Consider the following 18,024-nt stretch of genomic DNA (forward strand, 5'->3'; position numbering starts at 1 on the left):
GGGAAGTCTCTGGGTTGCAACGGTTAGCGTTGCTGCCTCACAGCAAGATGTTCTCCGGTTCGATCATCAGCTGGAGTGCCTTCTGTGCAGAGTCTGCATATCCTCCCTGTGGTTGCGTGGGTTTCCTCCAGGTGCTCCGGTTTCCTCCTACATCCCAAAGACATGCTGTAGGTGGATTGGACACACTAAATTGGCCCTAGGTGTGAGTGTGTGCATGTGTGTGCCTTCTGTGGAAGGTTGGGCGCCGGGCTGGCAACTCGACACTGTAAAACTCCACTGCCAATCATGAGTGGACGGTGATCCGCTGTGGTGACCCCTAACCGGGAAAAAGCCGAAAGAAGAAGATGGGAAGTCTCTGGGTCAGGAACCCCATCCCTCCAGCATGTTTTGTTCATTGTACTGACCAGGTTTAGATCCCTGGAGTGTGTGGCTCTGAGGGATTGGGATTTCTTTAAGTGTAGCATATCCAGCAGCTCTGGGTTTGACATGGCCTTGTATGTTAAGCAGAGATCGCCTCTGAGGAGGTGATATGCGACAGAGTATAGCTGGAGTTTTTTTAGACGGTCAGCATGGGGCATCTGCTTTAGGCCTGTGATTCTTTTAGTGAGGTATTTTTGTGGCCTTTCCAGTTGTTGCAGATGTTTTGTGAGGTACATACCAAACAGGGCGTTGTACTATAATGGGTCTAATGAAGGATGAGTACAGTGGGACAATGACCTCCTTTTTTCTGGATGAAAAGCCCTTAGTGATGAGGTGTGCCACATAGAAGGATTTCCTGACTGTTGTGGCTATGTGGTTATCGAAGGTGAGACCACTGTCCACCTGTGTCCCTAAGTCCCTTATCACACTTTCAGTGTTTTGTTAGACCTACAAAGTAAATCTGAAGATACAATATGCAAAAGTAAAACACTGCTTCAGTACAGCTGCATATTAAAACAGAAGTAAAACACACATAAAACCTGAGATAGAAATCCAGTTGATTAAAGACAAGTATACCATAAACTAAAACTGGGGGGGGGGGTGTAGCATGGGCATCATTGCTTAAATATGTTATTATCTGCTGTTGGGAGTTGCCACCAAAATTATTACCCTGTGTATAGGCAAAGAAAAATACCAAGCAGGTAAACGTGCAGCCGTAAATAAACAATTTGTATTACCCTGTATATATTTTAGGGTGCACCAAGCATATTATCAGTTAAGTCAATTTAAAATGCTTGAGGAAGTGATTATGTGTCTCTCAGTTCTTGGTGTTGCCACCAAAATGATTATTTTTATGAATATTTCAGAGGATATGTTACCTGAAAAGCAGTATACATTTTTATGAAATACTGTGCTACTGATTTCTAAGTCTCTTCAACTGGATTCAATTCACCCCCCCCCCCCAGAACTTACACTGTGTAGTGTTAAAAGCATACAACAGTGTGACAGGAGAATCCCTTAAATGACTCCTGTGAAAATTTCAGAAGAAAATTCCTCTCAGCTAAAGAGTAATAACCTTGCACAGTTAGTTAGTTAAAATGGGCAGAGGAACTATTTTGCATTGAAATACACAACAAAGCATATAATTGTCATTCAGAAACTACTAAGTATAACATTCAAACAAAAAAATACAGAAACATACTTTATAAGTGCAATAAAGGCACTTGGAAGTGTGTGTGCAGTACATGCTTTACCAAACACCTAGAGACTGTGAAGCTTTCATAGTTTGGGCTCACATCTCACAATATCTCTGGGCATCTGGTAATATCTCTACCATGCACATTACCTTGTGCCTTATTGCATATGTAATAACATCTCAAGTAGACATGTATCTCTAAAGTAGTTTTGCTTGCTCCCCTGTAACAGACGTGTCATTAGATTGTTCTTGAAATTTCTGTCCCTACTTGCATGAATATTTTCTAAGACAGTATTCCAAGTAGCTGTTGTATTTTTATAAAAGTCTTCCCATTCATGATAATTTATGTAGTGATCTGACTATTTTCCTATTGAACATCTCAATAAGTAAGGTTGTCTCCTGGCAATTAGTTTATTAATAGCAGGTGAGCAGCAATTGTCACTTAGCAGTTTAAAAGTGAATGTGTTCAGAAGCACTGATGCCCTGGCTGAAATTAGCAAGAAATGTCCTTTCTTTAAAGTTATACAGTGATTGAGTGGGCACAGCTAAGATGGTTAACTGAAGGCAGCAACTTTTCAGAACTCTGCAGTTTTTTCTTATTAAAGACCGGAAAACGTCAGCTTATGCTTATTATTCCTTTAACAAATGGTATCTTTATATTCTATTCTAATTACTAAAAATAAAGGGACATTGTGGGATTTTTCCAGTCAAACTTAGCTTGAGAAATTTCCTGAGAACAAACTGACATGAGCGCTTTGAAATAGCCTCACTCAGATGCTTCATTGAAGAAAGAATCACAAATTGTCATGGCTTCTTTACAGGAATTGTCTAAAGAAGGAGGGATTCCAGGAAAATCTAGATAATTTAAAAGAAATCCACTTTAATCAAGCAAATATATTAAAAGAACTTTTACAACAATTAAAACTATCTCACATGGAAACTGCCTTAACTAATGTAGATTTCAGACTTAAAGAAGAAGAATTTCAATCTGAATTCTTACTTAAATAGAATACTTGGCTACAAAATAAAATTCCTGACCTTCACAGCAGCGAGACAGAAGATGTAATATTAGAATCTTTGGTCTGCCACGGAAATGAGAAGGAGAAGATACAATAGCTTTTTTATCCTCATGGATCCCAAAGTTTCTAAACCTATGGAGGATCTCTCCTATGGCACTGAAAAAGTCCATAGATCTCTTGGGAACCATAATCATTGTCTACAAGATCCATGTAATAAAATTTCAATCATTCCTTGATAAGGAAATGGTACTAAAGTCTGCCTCGGCAAAAGCTCCTCTACTATTTGGTCAATATAACACTAGGTTTAACAATGACTACGCTTCCAAAATTGTTTATAAAAAGAAAGAAAAACTAGACACTTAAGTTGCTAATACAAAATAATATAAAAGGTCAAATCATATATATATATATATATATATATATATATATATATATATATATACCAAGGATAAGAATCCAGTGTCACAGTGAATCATAGGTTCATAGGTTGGTACTAGGCTATTGGTCCTAGGGCCTATGCAAGCCTAGCCATAACAATTCCCAGGCTATTTCTTCCCACAATATTTACTTCCCTGGAGCCCTGTCTAGAGAAATAAATATTTTAACACCATAGAAGAAGCTTTGACTTATATAAAGAATAACAACATTATCTCTATTACAGAAGACATGGGCTGATCTTCCCTTACTATGAAGAGCTCTACTAAAAACCCTACCTAGTAGGACTAAAAAAAAACAAAAAAAACTAAAAAGCAGATAAATCCTCTGTCTCAATAAGACCTTCGAAATAAACATAAATGATTTGTATACATTCATCTTAAATAAAACAAAAAGAAAGGAAAACTATCCTTAAGGTATTATCTTTTAATTGTAAGTATTAAATTGACAACTGAAAATGTGGGAGAACATCCTTGTTTGATTTTTTTCTTATCCCCATCTAAAATTGAAGCTTATAATAAGATTTATCATAAAAATATTATCTCTTAGGTAGCAGTTATTAAAATGGAACATAATTTAGCTTGGTACATAACTGTTATCAATGGTATTCAGAAATATTCATTTAAATCAAGTTTTTGTTACTATTATTTTATTGTTTTTGTTTCTACTTGTCATTGTGATGTTGTGTGTTCTATTGGTGCTGCCTGTTGACATTGCTGGGTTTACAGGGAGAATGGCAGTTGGAATTTGTCAGCTGTCAACTCCATTTTAAACATCTTTCCTTCTCTCTCTGGTCTAGAGCAATATTAGTCTCTTTTATGACCAACAGTATATGTAGAACTTTGGATGTGATACAATTTGGTAGTTTTATTGCAGGTTTTGCTGAATGTCAGCTGTGCGAGAGTTTGGTGGTTTTTCACTGTTGTTACATGCCTTTTTGCCTTGTGTGACTTTCTGGAGTTGCTGCTTTCTGTTGGATGAAAGGGATATTGCTGTTGATGATGACATGAGTGCTAAGCTCATCAAGGATTGCTGGTGTTCTTCCTGTGTTCTTTTGTTGTTTAGTGTTCATTGATGGTTGGATAAGGTATTTCTTAGGTACAATTTGTGGGTGGGCTGTTCTGGTTGACTGAAAGTGAATAGATGGTAAAGGCATTATGGACGGCAATGGCTTCTGATGTCAGAAAGACATGAGAATCATTTTGCTTCTTTATACATTTGCATCAGTTGTTTTTAGGCTTCTGTGGTTGACTTAGTGAGGATTCTGTTTTTTTTTTACTTGGATATATTACTGGACTGACATTCCTTTTGCAATATAATGACAATACTAATAATGTGAACAGTAGAAGACTAGATTTTAGACCAGAACACCTCTGTTCTTGATTTATATATAAATATCTAAAATGTTGACTTGCCTTAAGATCATCTTACTTCCCCTTCGTACTGCAATAACATGGTTTATAGCTTTTTATCTGATAGTTTTGAGCATTGACAAATAGTTTCTTCTGAAAGGGTGACTTGAGATCAGAATCTAATTAAATTAGACTATTTGTCTTTTCTTGAAAGGTGGTTCTTCAATATACAGCTTTCACAATTGCTCTGATTTTGAGCCTATAACTTTTTATATTCATTACTTTGTTCAACCTCTTGCTAGGATAGCTGCAACAAATTTGGTTCTATATATTTAAAACGGTTTTGAAAGAAAGAGGGGAAGGGTGGAAAAGAAAGAAGAAAAAAGAGTGAGAGAGAAAAGGGAAAAATAAAAATAGGAAAAAAAAGAAGGAATACTGACATGGCAGTGTTGACAGGAATGGTATAGTGGTTACCAGTCGACCAATGTTAACAAACTTAATTGTGGCTTATTGTATACTTGTTGTACTTCAAGTTATGTATAGTGATTGCAGTCTATAAAGTATGTTTTTACTTTTGATTTTTTTTCACTTATACATGATATATTGCTCTTTTTTCATAAGTGATCATAGAGCAACACTAGTCTTCCATACATAGCTTAAACTTTTAAAGCTATAATAGTTGACAGATAAACTTTTCTCTTTTGTATGCTTAGAGAATATTCTGCTTTATAGAGTTATTTTCAAGTAAGTTTATATATCTCTAACGGTTTTTATATGTAACGTGTCCTTCCTTCATTAATTTAATAAGATTTAATAAGTTCTTTTCTCCCATCACAAATTAGACTGATCTTGCTACTCTGATATATATTATCCATATGTATTATTAATTGCATACATTTTCTTAAATTAAATTATATTGTGTACTATTGCAAGTCCGTCAGTTAGATCTATACCATTTAATGAAAATGAGAAAACAATAACATGAAAATTCACACATGATTTGTCTCAACAGATGCTTGCAGTTAATGCATATCTAGTCATATCATTAAATTAAAACTTGTGGTTAAAAACATTACATAACTTATTTAGCTAAAGCACATTAACATCAGTTTAAAGAAATATCATACATTCTTGTTAAGATAGGAATTTTACAGTCTTTTGGGTTTCTCTTTATTTAATCTGTTTGTTGACTTAAAAAATGTGAAATAATAAGATGAACAATGTTGTACAGTTTTTCAGATTTTGTCATGGGCATAATATGAAAGTTAATTTCTAGCTCGGAAGAGTGGCCGTTAATAAAAGAATAGGAAAATAAGGAAACTATTATAATAACCTATATATTATTCTCAGTGTAATTCTTTATGCAAACTATAGAGCTCTGATCTTTTAGTTCAGGTCTATATCATATGAGTGAATCGCACAAATTGTGAACACTCATAATATCGAATGTACTGGACCTCGAAGTGCTTTTTCTGAGAGCAAGGTACAGTGAAGAATGAGATATTTGCCCTTTCCTCACTGTAGTGTGATCTCAGAGTTGGAATATATATTTAGCGGGGGATGTGGGGGGGGGGTGCAGCACCCCCACAATAGGAAGTTCGAGGTCCAGTACGTTCGATATTATGAGCATTCACAATTTGTGCGATTTGCTCATATGTTACAGACCCTTTTAGTTCATTCCTTAATACCTTAGGCAATGTTTTATTGGCCTGCAAGTGATGGATAGTCTAGTTACTGAGATGTTTTTAGACTAGGATTTTGTTTTTAATTCCATGATATTACCTGTTTATTTTTTATATCTTGGGTATGAAATATACACATCAGTCTTTCACGTATGGTATTCAAACTAGAATAGATAATATTTTCACTGCTCAAGATTTCATTTCAAAAATGATCTCAGTCAATATTATCTCCTGTTCATTGTCTGATCATAATGCATTTATATTAAAACTCTCTCAAAACTTTAACAAACTGCATATATTAAGCAGAATTATGTGTATATTACTAATCTAAAAAAAATTAAACCTTGGGTATTACAAGAAATAGATATTTTTATGAAGATAACCTGCTTTCAAGAAGTCAATAACATATAATATGGGACTAGTTTAAAGCATATATCTATGGGAAGACAATGTCATGGTACAAGGCGAAAAATAAATGGTTGGAATGGGCAGTTCATTGATATCCACAATAAACTGCAAAAATTAAATTAAAAATTAAATTTACATAAAATGCCTGCTATTAAATAAGCATAAGACAGAATCCGCTTTAGAAAAATTCAAAATTAAATTCATATTCCATGTCACCTAAACATTTACATAAAATGTCTAAAAGAGTAAAAATAAACTTTATGAATAAAAGCAACACTCTGTGGAAAAAACCAGTGAATGAACACCAAATAATAAATATCAAAGTCCAAAGGAACATTCACTGTGCACAGCTGTGCAAAAATAATTCAAACCAAACAATATTAGACAAAATCATTTAATAATGTGACAGAATAAAACAATTAAAAGTGAGTGCTTTCATGGAAAGAGGTTATAGTTACACAAAAATAGAGCATGAGCTCTCTGATTTAAATTTACTACACTGTCATATGGCTAAGCCTTATATCCCAGAAGTGGCATCTAGTGGCCATGCAATGAGGGGAAAAAGGTTTTAGGAGAGGAATACCTACTTCCCTGTATTATTCTAGCAATACAGCTGCCATTTACAATGTTATAAAGAACAATTGGCATGTTTAAAGGTCTGATAAAAAAATGAATAAGCTAGGAGGTGCAGAACCAACATTTAGATTTAAGAATAAAAAGTTTTTAAAAAGATGTCTTTGTTGCAATGATGGAAAAATGGTACAGACTCAAGGTGGAGGTAACACTCCATGTGGCAAGTGTAAAGGGATTTGATATCTAAAGTGATAAGCAAAAATTTGTGCTGCAACTTCACGGCTCCAATTTTAATTTTAAAGTCTTTTACATGCAAGGTATTGGATTCTGCAGCTTGTTGTAAATGCTTATCAACAAATACAGCCATTGCTTCAGTTTTGTTTTTGTTACTAGCAACTATTGGCCTCATGGGTGGGTTATCTAAATCTTCATGAATTTTAGGCAAACCAAAAACACGGCTCGCAGTAATACCAAAAAATGAAGGGATGGAGATGGTAAGGTTTGACTTAATTAAATCCAATAAACTTTCAAAACATACAGTAAGTCTTTTGATGGAGATTTCGGATTAAATTTTTTTCAAATGTAATACGGTCCTGTATCATCAAGTTAATGGGGTAGCAATGGGGGCTGCTATGGCCCCTAGTTATGCAAATCTTTTTAAGCATGGGTGGGAGAGGCTCAATATTTTTCTACAAACATTTTATTGACGATTTTTTTTATTTTTGTTTTTTTTTTTTTTTTGCATGGTACAGACCTGTTAAGTGAATGTTTAGATTATTTAAATAATGTTAGTTCTTTTTTTAAAGTTTACTTCAAATTACAGTCCGATTTATGTTAATTATTTGGATGTGACTGTTTTTAAAGAGGGGATAAATTAAGGACTGCAGTTTTTAAGAAGGACATTCAGAATAATGCTTATCTACATTATGGGAGTATGCACCCCCAAAAACTAAAATTCATATTATCAAAGGACAATTAATGAAGGTAAATGAGCTAACTGATACAGAAGATGATTTTCAAAGGGAAAGTATCAGTTTATGTAAGTGTCATTCTGATATCATTAAAGTAGTAGGAGATACCTCTGTGTTTGTACAGAAAAAAGGGAAAAACTTTAAAGATTTATTTCAAAGTAAATTGAAGCCTGTACAAAACAAGTGTTTGAATTCAGGCATGTACAAATGGCATAATTGTAATTTATGTCATTTTTTGCTAACTGATGTGAAAGAAATATGTATTAATGGCTTTAATATAGAGTTGAAAGGGAAGTATACATGTAAGTCTAGATTTGTTCTTTATTTAGTGTTATGCATTTTGTGTGATTACTTTTATGTTGGTCGTACCGCTATCTATTTATTTATTTATTTGCTTTTGTTGACCAGGAAAGTCCACTGGGCTGGAATGAGCCAATTTTCAGGAGGCCTGGGGAGAAAAGCTCCATAAACAAATTACAAGTTAATAGGAATTTGTTAAACAAGTGTTTACATAATGTGGCAAATTTACAAAGAGAAACGGACAGGAGACTCACTTGGAACATTGTACAATTATATGCCTAGAAGTTATGAAAGAAAAATTAGATTCATGGGAAGGTATCCAGTATATAAAGAGTTTAACAGAAAAGACAGATACACATATGCAATTATACAGTACATATAGACAGACTACGAGGTTAACATATACAATATTCATGAACCAAGTGGGGATAACTACTTAATTTTTCTCATACCATGTGAGGCAGAATGAGATAGAAGGTGCTTTTCAAGGGTGACACTTAAGAAGGGGGAATAATGATGAGTATAAGGGTGGGGGTCTATATTATCATATTGCTCACTCAGAAGAGCGAATGACAGATAATCGACTGCAGTTAAGCAAAAGCTAAAAACATCGAAACTTCAGAACAGTGATTATTTTCCAATGGAAAACAATTGCTGTTCTGAAACAAAAAAAACTGTAAAACATTACTTAATGTGGGGTTCAACCCCCACACCCCCCTACTTAAATATACCAACTCTGAGATCGCACTACCGAAAAGCCAAAAAGGCAAAGTAGTGAAAGCAGCCAAACAAATTCTTTCCCAGGGAAAGAATTCGCTGAAAAGCCGCTTTCCTACTTTGCCTTTTCGCACTTTACAGTTCGACAAAGACGCATTTGACAACCTGCGTCTGCGACAGCATAATAGGGAGCCTAAGGTTGGAAGGGGTCAATCAGGAAATTGGGTTATAGAGGACTTGGAGATACTGATATAGAGACTTTTTGAATAAGGGGGCACTATTAATGATCCAGAAAAGAAGTGAAAGAGCATTCCAGAATTTAGCTAGAGAATTATATAAAAGAGTATATGAGCACAAATAAGCTGTGTCAATAAGGAATGAGAAAAATGCTCCTTGTAAACATTATAAAACCACTAATTGCAAAGCTGATTTCAAATTTTTAGTTTTAGATGAAGTTAGATGCTTTCAGAGGATGTTTAATGTTGAGGAAGAACTTGGATGGTTAGAGTACTTTTGGCGAGTGAAGTTAAATGCTTGCTATCCACCCAGTCTGAATAATAGACAATATGGTTTTGCCTCTCTTAAAAGGAAAGGATTAAAGCATTAATTTATGTGTCATGTGATGTCATTGTCTCTCTTAAAAGGAAAGGATTAAAGCATTAATTTATAAGTAAGTGTTATGTGATGTCATTAAGTGTTGCCTATATATTAGGTGTGCTTAAGTGCACTAATCAGTCTGAAGAAGTCTTGTGATATAAGATGAAAGCACTCACTGTTTAATGTGTTTTTTCCAATAAATTGTTTGTTTTTTATTCCAGCTTTTATTTTATTTTCTTTAGTTAGTTTCAGTTTTATTGTTTTTGTGGTTATTTTATTGGTATTCAGTAGACAGAAAACAAAACGAGCCTGAGTTTCTTGATGTTGCCTTCTGGATTTACCTTAAATGATACACCAAGTGGCTCTATTATTTTAAACCAGGAAAGCCATATAAGTCAACCCACTGCATCAAATAATACAAACTCAAATATAGGGTTTTAAAGATATGATGAAGCTCTAATGGGATATTTAGCTCCACCATTTGACCCTTTTAGTGCAGTAAATTCAACAGCTAATGGTAGCACAGTCCTGAGTTTGTTGGAAACTTTTAAAGAGCTTGAAAAAATCTTTTAAAACTTAAGAGGCTGCAATGGGACAGTCTTTATTTTGAAGGTAGCCTCTGCATACAGAGAGTACCAAAGGGTCTGAGGGTCCCCATTATGCTGACTGGAAATTACATTCCCCCTGATTATTTGAACAAATGGGTCAAGTTGAACCAAAAGGTTGGGCTGCAGTATGTGGAGATGTTGATCAGGCTTAATAAGAAAAGGATCAATGAGGTGAACAGCATGATTTGTACTACCTTTTTAAATTAAAAGATAATATAACATTAGAGAACTTTGAATCCAAGTTTGTGCTTATATAGAACAAACTTATTAAGGACAATGAATTGTAAAAAAAAAGGAAAAAGACGAAGTTCTGCAAAGACCAAGCTGATTATGAGGGGGGAGCAGTTGATAACCAATCAGCGGCAGGAGGTGGGCTGGAAGAGGCTCAAGAGCTAATATCTGTGACAGAAGGTGCTGGTAATGGTTCAAGTAATGTGCAAGAGAATGCGATATGCAGGTCTAAGCATATTACTCAAAAGACTGGAGACTCAATTGCTAAAAACAACAGCAATACGGGAAAAAGGAGCCAAGGGGCAGGACGTTCTATAGAAAACAATGTGGGGGGGGTTTCAAAATGGACCAAGCAATCAGCCGATAAAGTTGTATCACAGTATGGAAATCAAACCAGAACTTGGGCACAAGTAGCATCAACTTCATCAAGAAATAAAAACTTTTTGAATTTCCTGAAGAAGAATTAGAAGAAAATGAACAATTTTTCACAAGAAATATTATGTACTGTTGATTTATCTTTCTAAATTGTGAATCTTTTAAGTTTTGAGTTGAATCATGAAATGTGTAATATCTTCAGCAAAGGTTGGAATTTTGTGCCAGCCAGTAGAGCAAATAAATGTGTTGTGATTAATTCCTTTAGTGATCATGTTAGAAAAATTGAATCTTAGGTTTTTGTTTCTCAATAAAAGAGCAATTCTAATATGTTTTAAGCACAATGTTTATAATCCCCCTTTAAAAAGGGGTTGAAACTATTCTTTATGGTGAGTGAACAACAAATCATTGAAATACTAAACATGAAATCTGATTATAGTTATTATAATTTAACTGCTAAAGAAAGGAATTTATTATAAGAATTATTATATAACAATGAATTATAAGGCTGATAAAGGGAATGCCCTAGTTTTATTAGATGGAGCTAAGTATATTCAAAAGATGAATGGAACATTGGCTGGTTCTGAATTTTATAAAGAAGTATCATTTTTAGAAGTTAAGAAAGCTTATTTGATTATAGATGCTCAAAAAGAGGAATGGCTTCTAAGTGGTCGTATCACTGAACAGTTAAGGCAATATTTTGTAGCTGAACCTCCAAGAATGAGCGGTATTTTTGGTTTGCCTAAAATTCATAAAGATGTAGATGACCCACCAATGAGGCCAATAGTTGCTAGTACAGTACCAAGAACAAAACTGAAACAATTATTGTATTTGTTGATAAGCATTTACAACAAGTTGTAAAATGCAGTACCTCATATGTAAAAGACTCTTTTGATTTTAAAATTAAAATTGGAGATGTGAGGTTGCAGGATGAAGATTTGCTTGTCACCATAGATATCAAATCCCTTTACACAGTAATACCGAATAATGCAGGGATGGAGATGGTAAGATCTGAGTTAATTAAATCCAATACATTTTCAAAACACAGAGTAAGTGTTTTGATGGAGATTTTTGGATTTAATTTTGTTATATTTTTTCAAATTTAATAATGTCCTGTATCATCAAGTTAACGAGGTAGCAATGGGGGCTTCTATAGCCCCCAGTTATGCAAATGTTTTTATGCATGGGTGGGAGAGGCTCAATATTTTTCATAGTATTTATATGAAACATATAATTTTCTACAAACATTTTATTGATGATGTTTTTTTTTTATTTGGAGAGGTGGTGTGGACCTGATAAGTTAATTTTTAGATTATTTAAATAATGTTAGTTCTTTTTTAAAGTTTACTTTAAATTACAGTCTAATTTATGTAAATTATCTGGATGTGACTGTTTCTAAAGAGGGAGCTAAATTAATGACTGCAATTTTACAAAGGATATTCAGAATAATGTTTATTTACATTATGAGAGTATGCACCCCTAAAAAATAAAATTAATATTGTCGAAGGACAATTAATGAGGGTAAATGAGCTAACTGATAGAGAAGATGATTTTCAAAGAAAAAGTATCAGTTTATGTAAAAATATTTATTAGCAGAGGGTATCCCAAAAATTTAGTAATATAAAAATATCATGAAATATGTAATAAAATAAAAGATGGAACTAATAAGGATATGTATAATAAACAGGTGGATTATAGAACTTCTATGCAAGTTACTAATAGTGTAGATCCTGAAGCTATCAAAAGAATTATTCCTGCTAATTGGAATTTATTGAAGTATCATTCTGATGTTATTAAATTACAGAAAAAAAGGAAAAGCTTTAAAATTTTATTTCAAAGTAAATTGAAGCCTGTTATGTATTTCATGTAATTCCTTTTATGTTAGTCATATCACTAGGGAATTATATAAAAGACTGTATGAGCACAAATATGCTGCAGTTGGGAAACCACTAATTGCAAAGCTGATTTCAATTTTTAGTCTTAGATGAAGTTAGATGCTTTGAAAGGATGTTTAATGCTGAGAAAGAACTTGGTTGGTTAGAGTATTCTTGGCAAGTGAAGTTAAATGGTTGCTATCCACCTGGTCTTAATGATAGAGACGATTTTGTTGCTTTTCTTAAAAGGAAAGTATTAATAAGTAAGTGCCATGTGATGTCATTAAGTGTTGCCTATATATTAGGTGTGTTTAAGTGCATTAATCAGTCTGAAGATTTCTTGTGATATTATTTATTTATTTATTTATTGACATTTGTTAACCGGGTTTGTCCAACTGGGCTTGTGGCCCATTTTCAGTGGAGACCCGAGGAGAAAAGCTCCAGTAGTACATTTACATTTTAAACAAGTACAATTGTAAACAATATTGATATAATAGCAGTTATAGCAAAAAGATTCACATATGTTGGGTTATATGCATAAAGTTATAGTTGCATTAAAAAGAAGCTAAGTTACAATTTTACATTGATATAGTTCAATAGGTCAACAATAAACATTTTTTGTTTGTATAAAATTATGCAAATGCATAGTAGACACATTGGAGAGAGAGGTGTAATGAGGTACTAAGTATGGTCCTTTTGAGGGTACACAAAGGGAAGGAAGACTAGGCAGGCTCATGGCAAGGGCAGGTTCTGGAATTGAGAACATAAGCTTTTAGTTCATTTTTAAAGTGGGAGGTGTGGGAGATTGAACGTAAGTCAAGGGGAAGTTTGTTCCAAGCATGGTCAAGGGAGTGTTTGTACAGTAGTTTGCCTACTGACCTTTTTGGGTGGTAGATATCAAGTAACTGTTGGTTACAAGTATAGAGGGTCCAGGACGGGATGTAGATGGAGACTAAGGAAGATAGAGATGGACAGAAGGAGGGTTTATAAAGAATAGAGTGTAGCATATGAAATTGATAAGATAGCAGAAATTGGGGAAGTTCAAGCCATTGAAGAGAGTTTAAAGAAATGCAGTGGTGTGAGTTGTATGGGGAGTTAGTAATGAATCTGGCTATTTTATGATAAGTCTGTTGGAGTTTGTTTAGAGTGGAGGCCTGGATATTGGTAAGAACTGGGGCAGCATATAAGAGGGAGGATAGGAGGAGTGCCTGGCCCAGGGAAAGTCTAGATTCAGGGGTTAGGAATTTTTTGTTCTGATATAGCAGACCTAGTTTCTGGTTTGTTTTTTTTTTATACATTGGAGTATGTGTAGGTTGAACTTTAGTCCATCATCAATAATGATCCCTAGGAGTTTTGTGTGGGTGTCAGGTTGGATAGTTGTATTGTTAGAAGATGTAATAAAAAAGGAGGCTTTGTGATGAAAAAGAAAACGAGGAAGGAAAAGTAGGAGTTTGGTCTTTTTCTGATTTAGGATCAATAGGTTGTGAGAGAGCCATTGTTCAGTCGATAGTAGGGCCTGTTGGGTCAGGGAGTTAGTTCAGGAATGTTATTTGAGATGGATATAAGTGTAGAGTCATCGGCATACTGAATAAGGGAGGATTCTTTGCATGAGGTCTAAAGATCATCGGTGAAGATGTTAAACAAAAGGGGTCCCAACATGGAGCCTTGGGGAACACCAGTGGAGATGGGAAGGAACGGTGAGGAGGATGAGAGCCATTTGACAGACTGTTTCCTGCCAGATAGGTAACTATTAAACCAGGCAAGTGCGGAGGGGTATAGGTGGAGATTTGTGAGTTTGGATAGTAGTAGAGGATGAGAGACAGTATTGAAGGCTTTGGAGAGATCTAGGAAAAGACAGGAAAAGAGTTTATTGTTGTCTAGGGCCTCTGCAATGATATGACTGAAGGAGAGGAGGGCAATGGTGGTGCTGTGGTGAGGACGAAATCCATGTTGGGTAGGGGTAAGTAAGTGGCGTGTGAGGAGGTGATTGAGAAGCCGTGAGTGAACACATTTTTCTAATATCTTGGAGAGGGGGGACAGAATGGCAATGGGTCGCTAGTTTGAGGGGTCAATGGAGTTTCCACCTTTATGAAGATGGATAGTGAAAAAAGATTTCCAAAGGGTGTGGACAGTTGATTCCAGAATAGATTGATTAATTAGTATAGATATAGGATAGGCAATTGAGTCAGCAGCAAATTTGAGGAATGTAGGAGATAGATTGTCAGTGGAAGGAGAGCAAGGTTTTAGCTTGAGTAGTAGAGATTTGATGTAAGTAATGGGAACTGGCTTAAAAGAAAACAAATTTGTGTTAGTGGGACTTGGAGGGGTGGGTGTCAAAGTAGAGTTTGGCTTAGAGGTTACCAGATTTTGGATAGAAGAGATAAAGTGTTTATTCAGGAGGGTAGCTGTTTCCTGAGAGGAAGAGTTAGGATATGGGGAGGGATTAGAGGGCTTTTCAGGATAGAAGATGTTGTTGAGAGTTGACCAAAATTTTCGAGGATTGGATTTGTTATTAAGCTGAGCAGAGCTATAGCATAACTTTTTGTCATTAGTTGTATGTTTTTGCAAGGTTGCTCAGTAGTCTGTATTTTTGAAGAAAATGTGGTTGTTTAGTTTTAGTCCAGGTTTTCAAAGCACTATCTCTTTGTTTTATAAGGGACCTAGTCTCTTTGGTGAGCCAGGGAGCATGATTTGATTTTACTCTGATCTTCCTAGAGGCAGCTAAGGAGTTTCGAGTATTCATACAGATGCTATTGAAAGTGCTTACAGCATCGTTTAGTGGGAGGTGTTTTAGGATGGACCAATCTATGTTGTGGAGAATGGAGTTAAATTGGGATTAATTGAAAGTTGATAGTTTTCAACAGTCTTTGATAAGGTGGGGTTTAGGAATATGGGAGTAGTGTCTTAAGATGGTGGTAGGGAGATGATCACTGAAGGAGTCAGGTAAGGTGGTGGGATTGTGGTATTGGTGGGGGGAATTGGTAAGGATCCAGTCTATGATGGAGCTGGAAGTGGAATTTTTATGGAAGCGAGTGGGAGATGTTATAAGTTGGTGGAAGCCGTGTAGGTTGATACTGAGTTGGGGGGAGTCAGTTGTGAGTTTGGACCAATCAATGTTGACATAACCAAGGGTAAGAGTCTCATATGGTATGTTGTGGGAGAACCAGGATAGGATGTTTTCAAGAATGGGCAGATTGTTACCAGGAGAAAGGTAGATAGAGGCAATTGCAAGTTTTTTGTGGGGATTCAGATGGCAGTAAAGGATGATGATTTCAGCTGGGAGGAAGTCAGGAATTGGGGAAGGGTATGGTGAGAGGTTAACGTTGTTTGAGTAGAGGATGGCCATGCCGCCACCTTTTCTTACAGGTCTATCAGATCGGAAGATATTATAACCTGGTGGGAGTATTTCACTATTTGAGATTTGTGGCTTGAGCCAGGTTTCAGATAGGCAGAGGATGTGAGGAGTATTGAGAGCTATCCATGAGTGCAGCTCATTGACTTTATTTGCTAGACTCTGAATATTAAATGAGTAAATAGTTAAGTATTTGGATGGAGATGATTGCTGTGACTGAGGTTGATGACTGTTAGAGGAGTTAGATGGGGCAGTGTAGAGGTAGTTTTGGGGTGAGAAGAGGGACCAGGGTTGGGATGGATATCTCCAGAACAAAGTAGGTTTTTAGTGAGGAGAGAGTGTGTAGTAGATGCTAGATGGAGTTTGTATAGTTTTTACTTAGCTTTGTGGGAAGATTTAAAAACCTGTATTATGGGTAGCTTATATAGACTTGAGTTAGAGGTAGTAAAGATATTAGGGGATATAGTAAAAGATGAAGTAGTTGGATGCATGTTGTATGAGTGAGAAGTTGGTGAACATAAGAGTGAGTCAGAGAGATTGGAGTGGTAAGAGGTGGAGATAGAGAGAATAAGGAGTAGTGTAGAAGATATTAGAAAATAATACATCTTGGAATAAAATATGGTCAGATAGCGTAGGTAGAGGAAGTGGTGTTGACAAGATTGACAGATTAGTAAGGTGGTTGTGGCAATAGGCAGGAAGTGGAATTGTAGTGGCTAGTGCGACAGGAAAGGGAGGGATAGTTAGGTATGAAGGTAATTGTAATGGGGTGGGTGGGAAAGGTGGTAGGGTAACCCAGTGAGCCCGAGCGTAGCGAGGGCGAACGGAGCAGGGCTAGCTCCCTGGTCAGAAGTCATAGAAACAATTAGCTTGAGAGACAAGGATATAAAGTTTCTAAAGGTATAGTCACCAGAAATAAAATAAAAATAAATAAAATGTGAGCAGAAGCAAGCTTACAAAAGGACACTGGCCTCAAGCTACACAAGTAGATTTACTTGAAGCAAACCCAGTGCTATATGGTTAAAATAAGGTACAAGAAAGAGGGGCTTTGGAGGGGAGAGAGAGGTATTACTAGCAGCTAAAAGCGGGGCAAAAAATAAAAAAAACATTAATATGTAAGAGTCTGAAGACAGTAAAATGGGCAGGTGCACTAGGAAAGGCAGTTATGAGAGAGGCTAGAAATGAATTCAGGGAAGGGTAAAGTATAGAACAGGAAAATATACACAGAAACAGTATGAGGATAGTGGCTAACCAAAGAGAAAGGATAGGAGCTGCTGGCGTCTGCTTTTCTTGGCGACTATCAAAAAAACTGTAAATTCTTGTTGTGCTTATAAACATTAGCATTAATTAAAAGATTAGATTATGTAATAGTTATTTACTGGGAAACTTACTTCAGCAGTATTATTTTAAGCTTAAAATGGTGGCTTCCGGACCAATGGTTAGAGTTACAGGATATCTGTTAAGGTCCTCAGACCTGTGTTGCCTGTACTGTGGCCAGGAGAAAACCGCAGGGAAAAATCCACTAGGGCTATAAAAACAGAGAGGAGGGGGATTAGTTATGACCAAGTAATTCAGGAAAAGAGCGAGAGACAAAAATACCATGGGTAGAGAGAGAAAAAGTAATACAGGTAGGCAGAGGCAGTATACCTAGCATTAATTTCCATTGTATGAGTGTCTTACACACATAGTTAGCTAAGAACACAGCCGTGTTTACACCGATGCATAAAGTAATGTAGAACAACAGTAGTTAACAGCACAGAGTAGACATACACAAGGGAATAATTCACAAAGCAGGAATACAGAAATTCAGGATAGTGAGGACAAGAACAATTGGTACACTTTCAGACAATAGTTCTTCCTTTTACTTTAGAAGAACACCAAGAAATTACAGTGAAAATACTACAGATACATCTAAATGTGA

Source organism: Protopterus annectens, chromosome 12.part0 (assembly GCF_019279795.1).
Source record: "Protopterus annectens isolate FY-2018-M chromosome 12.part0, PAN1.0, whole genome shotgun sequence".
Lineage (NCBI taxonomy): Eukaryota > Metazoa > Chordata > Ceratodontiformes > Protopteridae > Protopterus > Protopterus annectens.